General features: G+C 40.7%; 1 protein-coding gene across 12 annotated transcripts in view; it reads right to left on the bottom strand.

The window, feature by feature from the left end:
• The window catches only part of EBF1 (EBF transcription factor 1), a 273,065-nt gene that overhangs the window by 183,466 nt on the left and 69,826 nt on the right, over positions 1 to 19,773 (bottom strand). The gene's annotated exons all lie outside the window — the stretch shown is intronic.

Genomic DNA, 19,773 nt, shown 5'->3' with positions numbered 1-19,773 from the left:
AATTTCAGAATGTGTATTTAAAAGACAATTTTTTTAAAAAAGTATATGATTTCCCTGATAAACCATAATGGCTCTTTAGAACCCATCATGGTCTACTATAAAAAAAACATATTTAAAACACTTTTTAAATATGTGTTATAAAGAACTTTTTTAAAATGAAAATTATTTACCCAGAAGACCATAATGGTTCTGAAATGTATTTTGTAAATCTGTATTCAGGGACTCTTTTTGTTAAAAAGGATTTTTTTTTTTGGCTCAAGAGATCTTGAACAGCTTCCATGGAACTATCAGAATTTATTGTTTTAATAGGGCTGAAATGAAGTTTGGAACATGCACATACAGCAGCAATGTATTTCAGGCAAAAATGAGAAAGTGGGGAAGAAAAAGGCTATAGAAGTGGAAGAAGGAAAAGAAATGGAAGACAAAGACAAGGAGAAAGGAGATGCCCACACAAATAAGATGCTCAGGTATAGAAGAGCCACAGTCCTGGTAGCAGATGCAGTGCAGGGGAGGTCTAGAATTTCCAGGAAATGGGGGGAAAGTATTTCCAGTGCAGGGGAGGTCTAGAATTTCCAGGAAATGCGGGGGGGGGGGGGGAAGTATTTCCTAACTCAAGGAAAAGCAGTGCTCCCACAGACTGCAGCATTACAATGTGCCAGCTCTGAAGGAAATAAAGTAAAAGAAAGGAAACATTGATCTGGGTGAGCAGGAGCTGCCGAGCTGACAGCCACCCTGGGTAAATGCTGGAAATACTTGCACTACAGCATCCCGGGGTTAAATAGTTTTACTATTTACAGAGTCTACTCCTGAGTGCCCATTAGGCAAGCCCAGCCTACACACTGGTCCCAGCTATGGGCTAATGATGCAACAGGAGAAATGGGAGCAGCCAGAATGAAGTAACGTGGCCATGCCTGAGTGTAACATCAGAAGCCATCTCTGAGCCACATCAGGTGGATGGAGAGCCAAGGTAGCCTGTCCATGTCAGTGGGAAGGGTCTGGTTCACACTCTTCAGGAACATCTTCCAGCTGATAAAGAACAGTTATAATGATAACACTTCCATGGTACTTCAGAGTGCAGTGCCAGAGACATCAAACAACCCATCTTCAAAGGCAAATTAGGAAAGGGATAAAGACCCTCAACAAACCACCAGGCTGGGCTGCAAAAAGCAACCTGCAGCAATTAGCAAGGTCTACACACCTAAACATGCACACACATTACTATTTTCAGGAACCATTGCCACTGCCACCAGGTGATTTTGGGCACTATTTTTGATTTTTGTTATCTAAGTACTTTAATTTTTACTTGGGAAGAAAATACTGTACTTGGAATGATACCCAGGGACCAGGAGCCAACTATTTTCATACAGGTGAATCAGACTGTGGATAAAGTCCTCACTCAATGCAGCCTTTCAGTGGCAAAACCAGCTTCTCTCCACTTAGAAAAGTCAGAAATCAAAACTCCCAGGAGCTGCTGGCTTGCACCATGCAAAGCTCCACTGCTCAGTCATAAGTAGGTAATTCTTCTGCTATAGATTGGTGAGTGCCCATAATTGTAACACCACTCCGGGCACAGCATTTGCAGCTAGAGCAGAGGCTCAGCCTCTGAAATAAATCTCATGCAATTCTGAAATGTTAGGTGCCCTCCTTGCTTATATTTCCTTAATAACTGGAATGAGTACCAGTTAAAAGCTAGCAAACATGATTTGCCCTATATCACATAAATGTATCATCAAATCCAACCTCACAATAAGTCTGCTGATGCTGCGAAGGGCATTAATTTAACTAACACAACATATTTTACTCATTTTAATCTATATCTAAATAAGATTTAAAGACAAGACAGTTCCTGAACATTTTTATACAATACATGGTACCTTCTGAATTATGGATACCTAACTCACTGTATTAAGAATTTCTGAGCCTGATCCTTCTCTGACATTAGTGTATTGCCACTGATGAGGAAGATGTCACCACTGCTGTATACTGGTGGACATGTCCCTGTCAGAATCCTTGCAAATGTGTTTCACGCATCCAGCTTGTCCTCCCAAGTGAGGCTCTGGTAATGTGTACATATATATATATATACACACATTATTTTATTTTATTTATTTATTTATTTTTATATATACACATACAGGCTGAGTGGGGAGTTCAGACTGTATCTCTGTGCTCTCTTCTGGCCTTCAATTCTCTACATCTACAAGTCAGGATGAGTGGTGTTAATGGGTGAAGTTTGGAGAACTCTGCACCTGGAGGCCCTCACTCCTGAGGGAATGGGCTCTACATGCCTGCAGAGGAGAGATTTCCTTGGCCAAATGGAGCAGATCTGCCTTAAACTCACAAAGCATAACTTTTGTCCCCAGTCTACCCCATAACACTTCAAGAGCTTAAAATACACTTTGAGGAAGGTTTCAAACACTTTTTACCCTCAAATCTGTCTACGCTTATTCACTGTGGATACCAGAGGAATGACCTGGATTTCCTTGCACACTCTCAAACCAAATTATATCGGTCCCAATTAGGTCATCTGCTACCTGCACCTGCAGCTCAGTACTGCAAAATTCCTTCCCCTATGTATCTCCACACAGTTAAGACAGGTCAGCCAAGCCTTCTGTGTCAGAATAACTACTATAGAACCATATAACACAGCCTAAAAATACAATTATAATTGCAATGCCAAAAGCAAGCCAGTCAATATCCTCAAGATTCTAATAGTTTCAAGCACTATTACCTTAACGGTCTCGCATCACAGTACTGATTAAAGAAACATTTTGTCTTTTTATCTGTATTCAATGGAGAACATAATCACTGGAGTGTAGAGAGCTAAAATATTTATTAGGAAGTATACAGCTTAGGTCAGGTGGCGAAAGTCAATGTTGAAGTGGTGAGCTGCAGCCCAGCTCTAAATCTACATCACAGACCCCAACCCATCATCTCCTTGGGATCTTCTGCTGCACACAGGACAAGCTCAGGACTGAGTTGTGCTGCTGCTCTACTTCTCTGAAAATGCTCACAGGAAGATCCCCCTCAGGAGCTTAAATGGACAGAATCACTCATGGAAGAGATATTTCTATTCAGCTAAGTCAACAAGGCCTGCACATGGAGATGGGATAGAAGTCAGCCTCAAATATGGAAAATACACATTTGGGTTTTTTCAAAAGTAAATGAGCAAATCTGCCTTTACTTACCGTAGCACTGCTCTTCATCTAGAATTAAGGAAAAATAGAATAAAAGAGGCTATGGTCCCATTCTTGTCCTGATAAATTTGTTTTCTCTTTTTGCCTAATTGCTTAACAATAAATCTACACACGCTCTATTATCCATAGCCTACTGCAATATTCCTCAGGGCACATGATCAGCAATCAGAAAGCTTGAATGATGGCCAACATAATCTTAAATATCCCAGTGTATTACCAAATCAGTATTTCAAATTTAGTGGACATACTCAGATATGTTTTCCTCTCTGCAAGAGGCATCATGTAAGTGGCAAACAAGATACAGAAGATCGATTATTTAGCATAATTGCACAATCTAATTGTATGGATTTTAAATGGAACAGGAGGAGAAAGATTAAAATCATACAGCACAGCAGTATACTTTCACAGAGTGCATGAAATAGATTTTCCCCAATTAGCGGAACAATGGAAATATTTACTGTCAATCCAGTGAAGATATTCTGAAACAAGAGTCAAGCAACATCCAGATCTGCACAGGGCAGGTATTTAATCATTACTGGGGGAAAATCCCAAAACCATTGAAAACTTACACATTCTGCTCAAACAGCCACACTCCCATGGTGCTGCTTCATTTCAGAACCATATTTGGGGACGTTAGGAACTGACTGCACTGACTTCCCAGAAGAAAGTAAACTTCCATGGGAATGGGTGAGTTTCGGACCCACATCTGTGCATATGCAGCACATGTCACCATGGGTTGCCAAAAACTGAACCAGTTTAGTACATTCTGCAGATTAACTGTGGGAGTGGAGGGAGCTCTCTTGTCTCAAAAATTAAGTGAAAATGCTAACCTTGTCATATTCCCTGGGCAAACAAAGGCAGCGGCAGCGCGGCTCCGCTCAGCCATACCATGGGTTAACTGGCATTTCTAATACTTTTCACCTAGCCCGTCTTGACAGATGCCTAACCTTCGCTGGGAGTGGAGACAGCCTGATGGGCCCTGGCCATACAGGGGGAAAATTTTTGATGCTTCCCACTTATGACATGATTGATTTTCTTTCAGCGGCCCTTCACTTTTGGATGTGGCGAGGGCTGCCTGCCCGAGCCCCCGCGCGCCCTGACCTCGACATATGGCCGCTGTGAGGCTGAAAACTGATGACGGCAGAAACCTAAAAAATCAATAGGCCCTGTCAGTCAGTGGGGAGGCGAATGTCTCTTAAAAACCCAATCACGACATGTACTTGCTGCATGGTGCGGATCTACTGCACACTTGAGAACACACTGAATTTCCTGGGGGGTTATTTATTTATTTATTTATAAGAAAACAAACTTCTGTGTTAACACATCATTTACCTATGTATTCCTTAACATATTATGCAGGAAGAAAGAGAATGAGTCATCTTGTTAGGATGGAATCACCACAATATTAACAAGAAAAAAAAATCCCTGGAAACTCTGGGAATAGTATGAAATAAATAAAGAGCACCTTTCTGTTGCCAATATAAACACTGACATCATTATTTTTGACATTATCTGGAAAGAATTTAGATATAAGGAGTTCTAGACTCTAAAAACATATTAGTATGAAACTGTTTTAATTTTCTTTGCAGGGGGCGAGGTATTGTTTTGGTTTGGTTTGATTTTTTAACTTTGTTTCTAAAATATGTAAGAAAAAAATGAATACATGATTGGTTCTACACTTCACAGTTCTTGTCATCTTCTGTGTACAGCGAAGAAAGGAAATTATTAGGCCCACTGAAATCAGCTGGAGATTCTGGTGCTCTGTAAATTGCACTGAGCTGTTTGTACCCAGCAGGATTGGACCAACAAGATCCAACTGATCCCTTTGCTCTTGCCAGCTCAGAAACAAAGGCATTTTATAAGAAAGAGAAGCAATATAACACCTAGTGGTTTAATTTCTGGATTTTTGCCCCTAGTCTTCTAGAACTCTGATAAAAAACAAACAAACAAAATAATCCAGCCATGATTAGAAAAATAAAGTATAATGAGTTCTATCCATTGTTAACATTTATCACCTCCATCAAGAGTGTAAATCCCAAACAAGGAATGCCTCCAAGTGATTTACCTAACCTGGGTGAAATTTTAAAGTGAGAGGCTTTATTTGAAAACCACATCTTCATGCATTTAAAAAAAAAAGCCTGGAAGGAGATGTTGACTGGGAAATTGATGCATTACCAGGATGTGTTTTAGAAATCAGCCAAAAGTAAGGAAGATTTTTAAAAAATATTCATCACACAAATAAACAAACTCTAATGCTGAATTCCCAAATTAAGACCAATTAAAGCTTTCTTTATGACTACAAACCTGACAAGCTTACAATTTCACCCTGTTGCAGCGGGGGAGTGTGTGTGTGTTTTAATGTAATATTAATGAGTCAGGATGGAGGGTCATAAAAAGTGATAGGTTTTTGCAATGGTAAATTATAAATCGGTATTGATTTTTCCCGGCACTAATGCAGCCAGCTTATTGTAAGACACCACAGGCAAAGTGCACTTTATCAGATTAGACTGGAGCCTGGTATCAAATATACATGAGAAAAAGGATGCATTTGTGACTTAGACTAGACTTTTTTTTAATGATACATGAAATTTTTAAGGAAAAAAGTCTCAGAATATTAAGAAATTAAATACCATTTTAAAAGATCCCAGATGGTAGCAAATAGATATTAATGTCACATTAGTGTAATTTGTTTTTACACTGATGGAATATAGGCGAATATAGGAATAAGTACGTGAACTAAATCCTGTTCAGATTTAACCATGTGCTTAATCAGTCCAATTTATGATCATCTCAACTGTTCACAAGAAAAGTTTCTAATTTGCATAACATGCTTGAAGAATCAGGCCCTACATCTGCTTATACCCCTATGTAATATCAAGTCACACATACAGAAATCTATTCAGTGAGTATAGATTTTGTCTGAGGTACTTTTCACCTCCTCCACTGCTTTGAAGAAGTTGGTTGTTTTTCCCCCCATACCCTGTGCCACTCTGCCATGCAAGCCAGAGACTATGAAAGAGCTTTTCCTTGTATTACTTTTATTGCTTAAATACTGTGAAGCTTTTCTTTCCCTTTCATCTCAAAATGCATTGGGAGTTGGCCGTGCAGTAAAACTGGGCGTTATTTTTAAAATCAGCTCTGCTTTTCATCTCCTGACCTTCCCACAGTCAGGATTTCCTCATTAAAACATTTCAGTGACGTAGTTAATTGACCAAAAAAAATGAGAGGGAGAAAGAGAAAACAACAACAATAATAAAAAGCACCATTACTTTCTGCAAAGTTGCTCTGGATGGTCAGCAAAGCAGCATCCCTGTTGCTGCACCCAAGAGGGGAAGGGAAAGTTTTGTACAAAGGCTTATGCCCCTGTCCCCACACACAGTCCAGGGACTCTGCCATCCCTCCATGGCCTCTGCCACCCTTTCCTTGTGGCTTTCCTGCTGTCAGCAACCTCCTCTCGCCTCAAACATCCTGCCAGTCTCCCAGAGCAGAGCAGTCCCCCATCTCCTGCTCCCTCATTCTTCCAAGCAGCCTGTGCGTGAAACTCACTATTTTTCCCCAAACCCATATGTTTATTGACAGGTTGTGAACAAACAGCCCCTGCACAGGCTGCCTGTGAAGGCACTGAAGTGAAGTGTGAACCCAAATAAGTAACAAAGAGGTGGAGAATGGAGGAAAAAGGGGTGGGTTGCATTTTGTGAGTATTTTCCACAGGGAAGAAGACATGAGATTGGGGAGATGGGGGATGTTTAGGGGCATTTAAACCCATCAGGAGGTCAAACAAAGAAGCACAAAAGACAATCCTTCATGTTTCACAAAAATGGGCAGGGGACCAAGGAGCCCTTGTGCTGGGCACTGAGGAGGGGTCTCAGTGATGATGGCACAGGGAGATGGAGCATGTTCCTGGTCCTCATATTCCTGTGCCATCCATCACCAGACTGCCCCACTGGAGCACCACTTTGCAGCTTTTTTGTATTTTAGCAGCAGAAACTAATGTTTCTGAAACTATTTACCTTTCTGTATTGAATTTTATTATTCTTATATGCAGATTTAGAAAGACCTGAGAAACTATGAATGGAGATGGAGGGGATGTGGCTTTTTCTTTCTAATAAATGCATAGAGATATGCCCACACAAGCCCAAAACACCAAGATCTCATCACTGCCAGCTCAGCAAGCCCCTCTCTCTGTGCTCAGCCACATTGATGGCCACAGATTTTGGGTTACAAGAGCTGACTCCATGGACCACAACCCCTCAACACCACAGATCAAGCCCACAGCAAGTTACATGGTCTTACAAAAGTACTTATGATTAAAACAACAAAGAAACTCAAACATAAACAGTTTCATTAGCAGATTGCCAGCAACCCTGCTCATCTTGCAATGGTACATTATATCACAGTATAAAAATTTGAGGCCTGATCTTAACAACCATTTCTCAGACAAAATTCCTATAAACTTCAATGGAAATTTGGTCTGTCTCAGGACTGACTGGGCTTTCACCTTGCAACTCTTCATATGCTGAAAGTAATAAGAGGAAACTTTCCTTTTTGACAAGAACTCATCAGGTAAAACCTAATAAAGCTAAAAAGGAAATTAGAAAAATGAAAGGTTGCTCCCAGAGCAGCCTGTTCCTGCCTCAGCCAAAGCCAACTCTGGAGACTCCTTCATCCTGAAGGAGCCAGATTCCCACTCGCACGTGCCCCATCACCGACCCCCTAAACCAGCATCACACCCTGGGCACAAGCCAAGGATGCGACAAACCAAGGGGCACATCACATGTGGCCCACTCAATGGGATGATGAAACACAGCCTCAAATCTGGTCCAAGGAAAGAGAAGTCCCCTACACTGCCTTGTGCAAACTCACTGTGCTCCCAAGCAAAGAGGCACTTTTAAAATGATTGCTCTAAATTTTATTAAAGTTAAACAAGCAATTTTTAAATGTATGCTAATTCCACTTTATTAGTGATGCCAAAGTCCTCATTTACATTTTTCATAAAAATTACACAGTTTTTTGCTGCTTTAGGGATAAAACTAATAAACAAATACATAAATTAGTATATTTTAATTAAATGTTATCCCATGAAGTAATATTGTATCCCTTTGTCTAAAACAAACAAAAAAAGAAAATCTATAAAGCACCTCTAACTCAAAAATTTGTGTTGTATTAAAATACTAGAACTCATTAAAAACTAATTTATAAATCACTTTACCTAGCAATCAGAAAAATTTTGAATTCCATATTCTAATATGTGTTATTTGTTTTGGTACAGGAGATTATCACTGCAGCATGCATTACTATTAGAATATACACGTGTTAGAGGCAACATAATGCCCCCAGATCCCTTTAGAAAATAACAAAGTACTACCTGCAAATTTATCACTGTTTCCATATTAAATACTGTATTATTTCTATTCTGTAACCTCACAGCCTGCACACAACTTATACTGAGCCACAGTGGGCCATGTGTTACCTTGCTTTTAGGTCCATATATCCCACCTGAGCATGTAAAAAATACATATGTATTTTGAGATGGGATATGACATGCCATTGGTATATTAAAATGTTGCTCAGAGTGTAATAAATGTGGCAGGTTAAGCAGAAAGGTGTGGTTGGAGCTGCAGGGGAAAGTCCAACAGGCAGAAAACAATCACATCTTAACATTTTAAAGTAGTCTGTAGAAATAGCTTGAGTATTAAAAAAAAAATCTAGTGTGCATTAGAACATATTCACCTCATTAGAAGGTTTTCCATAACTCTGCTTTCCCTCAGATGGGACAAATAGACCTCAGCTCTGCATTTTCATTACTCTCTACCCTCCACTGTAATTTTTTGTGAATGTAAGATTATTGCTTTTCAAGGCAAGAATTCAAATGAAACGAGCACTTTATTTGGCATTTTCACTGAAAAAGCTTTGTCTCCTACTTGGTTATGTTTCCTAGATATTGAAAGTTTAAAAAAAAAAAGGAATCAAAGGGAAATATGAGGAGGTTTTGTGTATATAAATGCACTTTCTGAAAAAGTACAATCATTTCTTGGCCTACTTGCAAGTGTAATTGACTGCATATTCTTATTAAAACTATCTTACACTATACCCTGTGCTGCTCCAAGGATATCCCATCAGGTATCTGTTTCCAGTATCAGTAAGTGATTTCAATTGCATGATGATGGGCAGCAATGGGGTGAACCTAAAGTAATTAAGCAGTAAGCTTGAGGACTACCCACCTTCAGTGCTCTTTGAAGGCATGTGTAATTACCATGTGGATACAACATGGAGCAGCACATACCATTCAGAAAAATGTATCCCAACACATGGTGGGAGGACTGAGACTCCCACCAAGGTGAATCACTTTGGATAATGTAAAGGAATTGTACACAGAGAAGTATTTAATCTATGGGGAGAAATCTCAGATCATGCAAGTATGGGAGGTTTTCTCCACTAAACTTAGAAGGTTCTTATCTACCCCAAAAGAGGAATTCCTGTAGCTTAAACTCCCTGAATCCTTGTGTTCTACAGAATGTCCAACATTCTCACAGGGGAATTTGGGTTTCTAGAGGTAAAACCAAAAAATGAAAGCCTCCAGTGTCCTGTTCCCTAGCAAATAGTAAGAAAAGAAGAGAGGCAAAAAAGCTTTCTCCTGAACTAGCCAAGGCACATTAAAAGGCTTTAAAAATATTTTCAAAGTGTTCCTTTTAACCCTAATGGCTCATAAGCCACTGTAAGATTAGTCTTAATGTGGAGAAATTACTCATCTGCAGTGACATCAGAGAGAGCCCCATGTCCTCTCTCACTTTACACCCAGCCTTATCACCCCCTTGCCTCACCCCAAGTCTTCCCCGTAAATATTTAAACAAGGAGCAAAGTGATATATTACAGATATCATATTCAAACCCATCTAAGTGACTTGCTTCAACCCAAGATCCATGAAGGTATTTAGAAACCTACACTTCAGTTTGGATGCTTAACTTTCCTTTCAAAGCAATGGAAAATCAGGTTCCTACATAGCAGCCAAGATCCTTATATTTTTTTGTGACTTTGGCATTAGGTTACTTACTAATAGGGCATTCAGCATCCTATCCATCATCTCTGGAGCTGGGAACAGATGGACTAGCAATCTCAGCTCAGCAGACGAGGTGTAGCTGCCTGGTAAAGCACTGCTGGAAGTTGCACAGAGAAGCTCAGCCCCAAACATCTGATGCTACTAAAAGTGTGCCCCTGTGGTACTGACTCCTGAATTTCCTCTCCCCAAATGCAGTGCAGCTGTATCAGCAGCCACACAGCTGTCTGGCATCAAAACCACCCCACATAGCTCTTCAGGGTGGAAATTGTGGATCACAGCTCAACACTGCTCCACACGTTTTTATGTGGAGGAACTCTGAAGGGATGCACTGCTTTTCACAGCAGCTACTGCAAGGTGGCAAGGTTCCTCCAAATCCCCGTGAAGTTTATAATAAGAATGAGGATTACTAGATTCTTGAGTTATCCCCCATTTTGTGCACAGATTTCATGCTGGCAATCCCCCTTTCCTCTGTCTCTGTCCATATGGCAGGGCTCTGGTGCCATTGTCACAGACAAGGCAAAAAGCAAAAGGCTCTGGTTCCGCCATTGCCACCAACATGTCCACTTTGTCACAAACTTCCTGAACACAGAACAAATGCTCAAAGCTAGATATCCAAACCAACAGCCCACTTTTCCCAGGGTCAGGCACATCTAAAGCTCTGCCTAGTTACAGGTAGAAGATTCCCAAATATTCTTTCATGACTGATGTCACTACAGTGCTATAGAACAATTGGCCCCTTTGTTAAAGTGTGGAACTTTGTCGTATCATCTCCAGCATGCCCAATAGACATCGATATAACAGATTCCATCTCAGTCTTTGCTGACACTCCACAAACAAACCAAAGCACAAACTTTATGGTCACTAAAACCTCTCCATTGAGGGATAAAACAGAGTCATAGAATCTCATGAACATCTAACCATCAATGATATGAACACTAAGCAGGCCACATGCATGGAATTTTCAGCAAAAACTCTCCTTCTTTCTTCTTACCCTCCATTGACTCCAATGGAATCATTCATGCACTGGCTGCTTGCTGGACCATTGTGTTCAGCTGGGATTGTCATTCATCCCAAATACCAAATCTCAGTGACAAGGGTTTACATTGAACCTAAAAAAAATGGATGATTAAACCAGTTCCTTCATGCCAGAATAATTATGTTAAACTGAGCTTTTTTAAGGGGGGAAGAGGGCTGGCGGGAGAGGGGGGCAAGTAGTTGCAGACTTTCTGGACTACCCATCAAAATTGCAGGCTGCCTCAAGAGCGTCCAATGTCCTTAAATGCTTTTGACTTGAAAACCAACACACCAGGCTCACAGCAAAATGTAAACAGGCAGCTACTCCAGCAAAGGGAGCATTTCACTTGCCATCAGTGCACTGCTGATTTTGTAGTCAGTCTGGAAGGTTTATTTTTAACTGCGGTACCAACGTTTTACAGAGGCCCAATTGTTCTTTTGAAACCTTGCTAATAGGGCTGATCAGTAATACCAGCACTATATACAGAGCAGAAGAGCACAGCATAATGAAACTGTGCTATGACAAACTATGAACAAGATACTCTTTCTATAAAAAGCACTTTTAATAAAACATGCCATGGCTCCAGAAATTGCTCATCATATTCTGATGAAGGGACTGGTCCTGCAATTGGTGAGTCCTCAAAGCCTCCCCATCTCCTCCAGGCCTCTCCAGTGCTGTTCTTCCCCTTTGAGAGAGAGCATCTGGCAAAGTGAGGACGGGGATTTTTCCAAGCTACTTTCATGTTGACCACACACTTTATAACACTCAGAGCCTGTTCCAAGGAACAAAGGGAGTAAAGATATTCCTTCAATGACTCTTAGGTTGATGTGATATAATACAGTTTCATTTAGGTATTCTGTGCAGATTGCCATGATTCAGATATTCAGTATCATTATCAGAATTTCAACTGTGGGTCCTAAAAATTCACCTACATCTCCTGCAAACTGTTATTTTGCAAACACACTACCTAAAATCTTATTTACTAAAGGAGTTCTTGATACACGTATACAAAAGTGACAGCCAAAAAGTGAACCCAGATTTGTATGGGCTGTAATAATTTGCGCAAAGTCCATAGTTTCTCTTTCTGAGAAGTTTTTTGTTGAGGACAAATTTAAAAATTAATATTGTGGTTCCTGTTATTTGCTAAAATACATAAAAAAGCTAATTCTCTGCTGTGAACTTCATGGACTGGTTGGTCAAAAGGCATCTGAGAAGTCTTTTTGTCCAGTGTCTAGGCTTTTTGGTGCAAGAATGATCTAAATAAATCACACTTCCAAATTATTTCTAGAGACCAAGAGATAAGATAAAGGAGCCCACAGACATTCTGACCCAGTTCCAAAGGTGTTTGCAAGTGACAGGGTGCTCTTCTTCTTGAGCCAAAAGATTTGCACTTGGTTCCCTAACAGTAACTTTGCCTCATGAAGTTTATAAATATCCTACAACTTGATCTCAGTCCTTCTAAGCATTTAAGAAACTTGTGTGTATATGGTTCAGCTCCTATTCCAGTACCATTTTAACTCCTTAGACCATGTAATTTTTTCTTGTTACCATTGTCTAGAGTTACTTGAACAGAATAGTCTTTGCTGCTAATTCAAAATATCTCAGCAGTTTAAAATGCACTAGAAATCTTTATAAAAAGTTTAAATGTATTAAACCACTTTGCAGTCATACTGCACAATTGAAACCCTTTGCTAGATTTGGCTTGTATTTCTAGGTACTTGTCTGCTCCTCCCTGCTGAGCCATGCAAGCACTTCACAGTGATTAGTGGATTTTAACCTCACAACAATGAGGTGGAGGCACAAAACGGTTTAAATGACTTGCCCATGTCCATGCCAAGAGCCTGTGGCAGAGCAGTGAGTCACAGCGGGACAGTTACATTCACTGTGCTGTGACCCAGCCATAAAAGTAATGTTTCTTGTCACAGAATTAAGATTTTTCTTTCAATTTATATTGGGAGGGGTCAAGAAAGAAATGTTATTATTTAACACAATTGCAAAAGGGCACAGTCAGTGACCCCAGAAGTTGGGGTTTTTTTCTAAAGTCAGTAGATTTTAAATCTGTATTTATATATAGAAGAAGTCATCACAGACATAATCCATTTTTAAAACACCCTGTATTTGCCACTGCTGTCTTTCAAGAGGGAGAAAAGGAGAGACTGCATTGTTTTGTTGTCAAGAAAAATATATCTAGCATAAAATGTTAAGGTTGCCAAGAGATGACAGTATTTGGCAGCATCCTAAAATGTTTGTCATTTTAAAAGTATTTATGCTAAGGGAGAAAATATACTATCCAACACTTTTAGTCACTTTAAGTGATTAAAACAAGTCGTTAGAATTTTAGTTTAAAATACTCTTAGATAAAATTTTCCCTTTCCTAACTAGCCAGGTTTTTTTACAGAAGACAAAAACAAAACAAAACAAAACAAAACTGTGTGCAGGTTTTTTCCTCTTAAAGCTTATGCCTTAGCTCTAAGTGCTCTTGTGTGTTGTAGGTAATACAAAATGTGGGAGACTTTGAATATCATTTTCATTTTCATTGGAAACATTTTCAATTACTACACTGCTGAATAGAAAGAACTGGTAAAAAAATTTAAGAACATTTTAAATGCCCGCCAAAAGCGCAAGAACTTCTTGCAAAAAGAATTAAGTGCATTTAGTTGCCTAAGTCTATATTTTAGCATGAATTTGGCAAATTTTCCTGTTAGCGAGTTGCCTTACTTCCACTTATAGTACCATCTTCAAGAGTATTTACAAATGCACATTTCTCATGAAGTTGAAAGTAAATTTGGATCTATTTTTTCATGTTGTAAAGACATTGATGTGTTTTTTCTGACATGCCTCATGAACTCAGTCAATCACAAGTCTTTCTTAATGGAAACCACATGTCTGCCCAGAACTGTGTAATTACAATGCTAGGATTCTTGGCACTGCCAGGAAAAGGGGCATTGTCAAACCAATTAGAGTTTATTTATTTACATACCATTTCTGGATGAGAATGTTCTTTCTTTTATGCTGATGCTGAGAAAATATATATTTCATCGAGTAGCTGTAATTTTTGCTAGATACTGTTACATTTTGCAGCAATTACATCTCTAGTTTTCAGTTACTTTCCACTTAAGGAAACTTTCCTTTAACCGAAACAGCTGGGAATAGCATCATGAATTTTATCAGCCCGGTTTTCATTTGTTTCAGATGAAGAAGGAGATGTGAGGGCGGCTGTTTCCCTAAGCTCTGCAGAGTCAGTATTTCCACCCACTTCCACCCCATTATGAGCTTTTCATTGTACAAGATGTCTTGTTTGTGCATCCATCCTTCTGCAATATTACCTTTTCCACACCCCTGTAAACTGGTACCTGCAGCTGGCCCTGCTAAAGCATCACAGTTTGTCTCAGAAGAAAGAAGGAGTAAAGCTCCCAAAGTGCAGCACTGCTCTAAGGCAGATCCCTCTGGACAACATTAAAAAGAAAGTTATGTGTCTCAGGAAAGCCAAATACCACACAGATTTGCACTGGGCTGAATCATGTGTGCTGCTGCTGGAAGGTTACAAGCAATCAGAAGAGGCTGTGTGGTGGGAAATGCATTCCAGAGACACCAAGAAAAGGCCAGAGCTGGTGTTCCCTGTCTCCCACAGAGCACCCTGCACACTGTAACCTCCTGAGTTCCCTCTGCTCTTCCACAAACACAATTCACTGCTTTGGACTCTCTCCCATGGGCCATTGGAGGCTACAAAGTCGAAATGAAAGCCCCTCTGATGGGATTTGTCTGCAACAGGAGTACAACTGCAAGGGGGTAAAGACTGCATAAGCACTCCTATTTATAGCAATGAAATCAGGAGTAAAGAGACAAGTTTAAGCTACAAGTTTAATGGACATCCCTGTGTTGTTCCCATCTGTCTGAGATGATTCACGGGCTTTTCAGGCTAATGCCTTTCCAGGTCTCTGTTCCTGCACTGCCTGAGCAACCAGTCATCCCTAATGTCCCCAGCCTTTAACTGCACCCTGGAGAGCTGTGACACCCTCACGTAACGGGGGGCTGGCAGGGAGCATGCATGGATGTGCCCCAGAGCAGGCAGAACACTGTAGCCAAGGGGAAGGGTTAACCCAGACCCCTTAAGAGACAGACAAGGTTGTGCCAGGCTGGTTTTCAGGGCCGACCCACAGGAACATGTATTAGAAGGCTCTTCCTAACACAGAACCAACCCTTTCTGTTTATATTTTTACACAAATCTGGTGTTCCATAATTCTAAACAGCAATCTGATGTCAGCCAGCTGAGATGAGTGTCTCCTGTGGCTGCACAGAGTCTGCACCTGAGAGCATACAGTATCTGGTTACACAGAGATGTCAGGCTAAAACCCTCCCATCTGGACCATGCCAGTCCCTGCTGAGATGCTCTCTGGTCACAGGAGGCACCTCCTACCCTGAGGTTGTGTTATGCCCTTCCACTGAAAAAGCAGAGAAAAGGAAACAGCTGTAAAAATCTCCTATTTAAAGCTCCTGAAGTTTCAGAACCTTCTATGAAATCCCTTGTATGGGATTCTTTCTTTTTTTTTAATTTGTTTTTAATTGCTGCCACAACGTTTCATGACTTCCTCGTCTTTAGAAAGTTCCAAAGCATTAAAAGGAAACATTAAGTTCTGACGCCCTCCAACATTATTTTTCAGTTTAATAATTTTTCCCCATTTTCCTCCTCTTTCTGTCTGCTGAGTGAGGGTGGGAAAGAGACAATTAAGGGAAATTCAAAACTCTCAGATGTTTCAAATACAAAAAAGTTTAATAAAAGTTTTCCCACACATAGGCAGAGAAGTAGAAAAAACTATTTTCATATTAAATTCTCAAAGCAGAAATTACCAAAACATTCCTGGGCTTTGTGTTCACCACTCCCTCCCCCATTTTTTGAGCCAGAAGTCTCTGCTTTATCATGCTTGTGTGCATGTCTGTGAGACAAAGCCCTGCCCTGATGATCTTACAGTTTATAGTGACCAGGCAAATGTGGGGTGAGGGCTGAAGCGGCGGTACAGAGAGGGGAAATGACTTGCACAAGGTCGTGCATTGGGGCAATGACTCAAGTGATTTCCAATAACACAGACATTACTGTAAAGGCTTTAAAGAAACGGTGCTTGATTCACTGCCCCGCTGCTCCCGGCAGCCACAGAGGAGTTACAAGGCACAGCGTCAAGCCAAGTGCTCCAGCAAAAGTTGGCGTTGGTTCAGCTGGGAGGGGAGGAGAAGGAGAAAGGATATGTGTGTTTTAGGCTACAGATCCAGAATAAGAAAGGGAGGCATTTAGGTGGCTGTTTTAAGACGTGACAGATGTAACCCACATCTTTCAGAAAGAACAAGTGAGGATGAAGACGAGTTGGAGGGTTGGGCAGTGGACAAAATACTCTTTTTCTGCTACGTCAGATCTTTTATTTCTACTGTGGTCCAGGTCCTGTGCCATCTGACAACTCAGCTGTGGGCATTCATATCCCTCCATCCTCCATCAGTTGGGTGGCCCATCATCCTTCTCACACAGCCAAATGGCAGAAAACTATTTGGTACCAACAACCCTGTTGCAGGCACATGACCAGTCAGCAGGAGAGGGAACCTGGCAACTTCTCCATGCTGCAAGCAAATGGCCCAGAACAAAAAGAAATGCAAGGAAAGGGTGCCCACAGTGAGGATTTTCTGCCTTCACAGAGTAGAGGATGCCAGGGAGAGACTGGATTATAATCCATGTTATGTTTTTGTCTGTGCTCTATTCACAAGGTGCTGCAGCCCTTTGCTGAGCTGTTTCTTGAGTACCGCAAGCAAGATTCATCAACTTCACCAGGAGAGAGGAAAACTCCTGACACCTTGTAAAACAAACCCATGAAAATGACGTGGTAGCGACTGGATTTCAATGCTAATTTCAAATTACAAAGCACAGGAGCAACTTTCCACACACAATTTCTGATTCTGCTTTCTATTCCTGCCGAGCTGCAGCCAGAGTTTTGCCAGTGAAAAGTGCTATAAACAGCCCTGGCCTCTCTGAAAAAAGCAATATGCCGTCAGTCTGACATCTACCTCGCTTTTCCGCTCATTGTCAGCACTTTGATTGATGGTGTTGTTCATTAATGTGGGACGATTGTCAGCTTTTCCTGAATAAATATAAAAAGAAACAAAGAAATCCCCACCCTTTTCAAGCCAGAGTGAATTATTTCCTATTTTCCTTTGCTGAATTCAGGCATGTAACAGTACTCTGCCCTCAAAACATACTGGAGCTTTAACCACAAATTAGGAAATTGGACATTGGATTCAGGAACCAAAACTTTACTTAAGTAGTAGGTACAGTAATTAAATTTTACTATTATTTATTTTCCAAAGGGAAAAAACCAACGGTATGCCCTAAAGGCTTCTCTTTAAAACAGTACTTCAGTTTTGCACAAAAAGCTAAAAGAAATCTATTTGGTGAAGACTAAAATGACATGTGAAAAACAGAGGCAATCACAAGCACCACAAAAGATAGGCAGAGATTCAATTTAGTACAAGGCTGCATCTTAATTCACACTAGGGAGAAGAGGAAAAAGAGATGTGAAAATTCACATACATTAAAGTATTTAAGAGAAGCGTAAGTTTTGTTGGGCTTTCAGTACCCCCAAAACACTGCCCATGACATCAGCTGAGGGATCTTTGAGGTTTGGACAACTTCATTGTCTTTGATTTGTTTCCCATACACCAACAATTAGAAAAGAGGGAGATGCTATAAAACCCATCCTAAACTCTGTCTTAACTTTTGCCATTTTCACTAGACATTTTATCCCCATGAGTTTTTCTTGCACTGGCACCCTTAGCCTTCTGCTTGATGGAGTCTTTCTAATCAGGTCATTGCTTTTATCATTAGCAATATGGTCATTGCTCAACATCTTTTTCAAATTGTACATTGCATCAGTGTGTACAAAACACAACCACAACAATGATGATTACAAAATCGTAACTGGGTGTGGGGGGAAAAAAGGAGGGGAACATCACTGGCTGACCAATGATTAATTCAGCAAATTATGCTTCAGCACAGATTTGCTTCAGAAGCAACATGCTAACAATAATAATATTCTCTGCAAGCACTACATTTGTAGAGTTGAATGGCAAATTATTTTGAATATCTCTGTAAAGAACGGGAAACTGAGAACTGTGGAAAAACTGGCATTACGCCACCAATTGAAGATTCAATCTGACTGTAATAGAAGGTGATTATTGGGGACTAGCAGGCAGATGATGGATGATTTCCTCCTAAAATGACAGCTCTGCTGTGTATCAGCAATCCTCATACAGCACAAACGTACAGGTCGGCTTTTGTGGCTTTTTAATTCTTACCATTGTGGGAAATGGATTTTGAACCTGTGGTGAGCTATTTCAGTCTGGCAGGGCACATTTGTATCGTTCTTCTCTCTTTCCCCCTTTTCTTTTTTTTTTTTTTCCCCTTTTTGCAAACCTAACGAAAGATGCTCACTGAAGTTACCCAGCCATTTACCTCAGGCAGCTGAGGAACAAAAGAGCAGAACCACACAGTCCTCCCATGAGCTCCCTGCTCCAGTGGGAGCACACCTGGGAGGGCATAGCAGGGTAAGCAGAGCCTCCCAGCACCTTCCCTCACAATCCTGCCCCCATCCTGGGGGAGCCTGAAAATTAAAACACCCTCCAAGAATGTAATGCCTTATTTGTGTTCTGCCCTTATTTGCTTTGGTGAAAAATGCACACCCAAATTTATGTGCTAGAATTTGATACCCTATGCAGTGTTTTGTTTCAAAAATACTCATTTAGGGTTTCTAAGACAGCATGGGCAGCCCAGTGGCACAACCAGGGACTGGTATAGCTGCAACACCAACATGACTTCTGTGTTTCACTGCAAAATAAAGGCAGTCCAGAAATCCTTACAAGTTTAGAACAAAAAATATTGCAAGTTCCTTGCATGAAGCTATAAGCTCTGTACAACCATTTGTTTTAAAAGACAAGCTAATCAATAACCCCATCTTTTATTGCTGTGCCCCTCCATGTACTCCGTTAATGATCACACAGCACTTCTAGTACATCGTGAGATCACAGAGAGCAGTTATAGGAAAGACTGCCTCCAAGGAGGAAAAAGTGTCATCCAACAAAATCCAGGCCTTCTACTCTGTGTCACGGTGGCCTGGTGTCCAACGACGTCCTGGCTCCCTGGTCCTCACCATAAATTAGTATGGACATATGTTCTGGTGTCTGTCAAGACCCAGTCCTGACACTCTGCCAGTCCTGCACAAAAGGACAAGGTAATCCACAAGAGCAGTAAATTTATCAATCAAATCCTGTAATTATCCCTCACTGATAACACCAACCGTTTTTCAAATTTCACAAGAAAGTGCAATCCAGCACAGTGGGACGTAAAGGGAACATTCCACCCATGGCAACACCATTGTCAGTATTGCAGAATGTACTTGCCATTCTCCTGTCTGCAGCCAGTTGGATACTGTACTGTTTATTCACTGGCTTCTGAAGTTGGGGGCTTTCTA

Source organism: Pithys albifrons, chromosome 15 (genome assembly GCF_047495875.1).
Source record: "Pithys albifrons albifrons isolate INPA30051 chromosome 15, PitAlb_v1, whole genome shotgun sequence".
In the NCBI taxonomy this organism is placed as follows: Eukaryota; Metazoa; Chordata; class Aves; order Passeriformes; family Thamnophilidae; genus Pithys; species Pithys albifrons.
The sequence above is the reverse complement of the archived record's forward strand: the minus strand, read 5'-3'. Positions and strand labels throughout refer to the sequence as shown.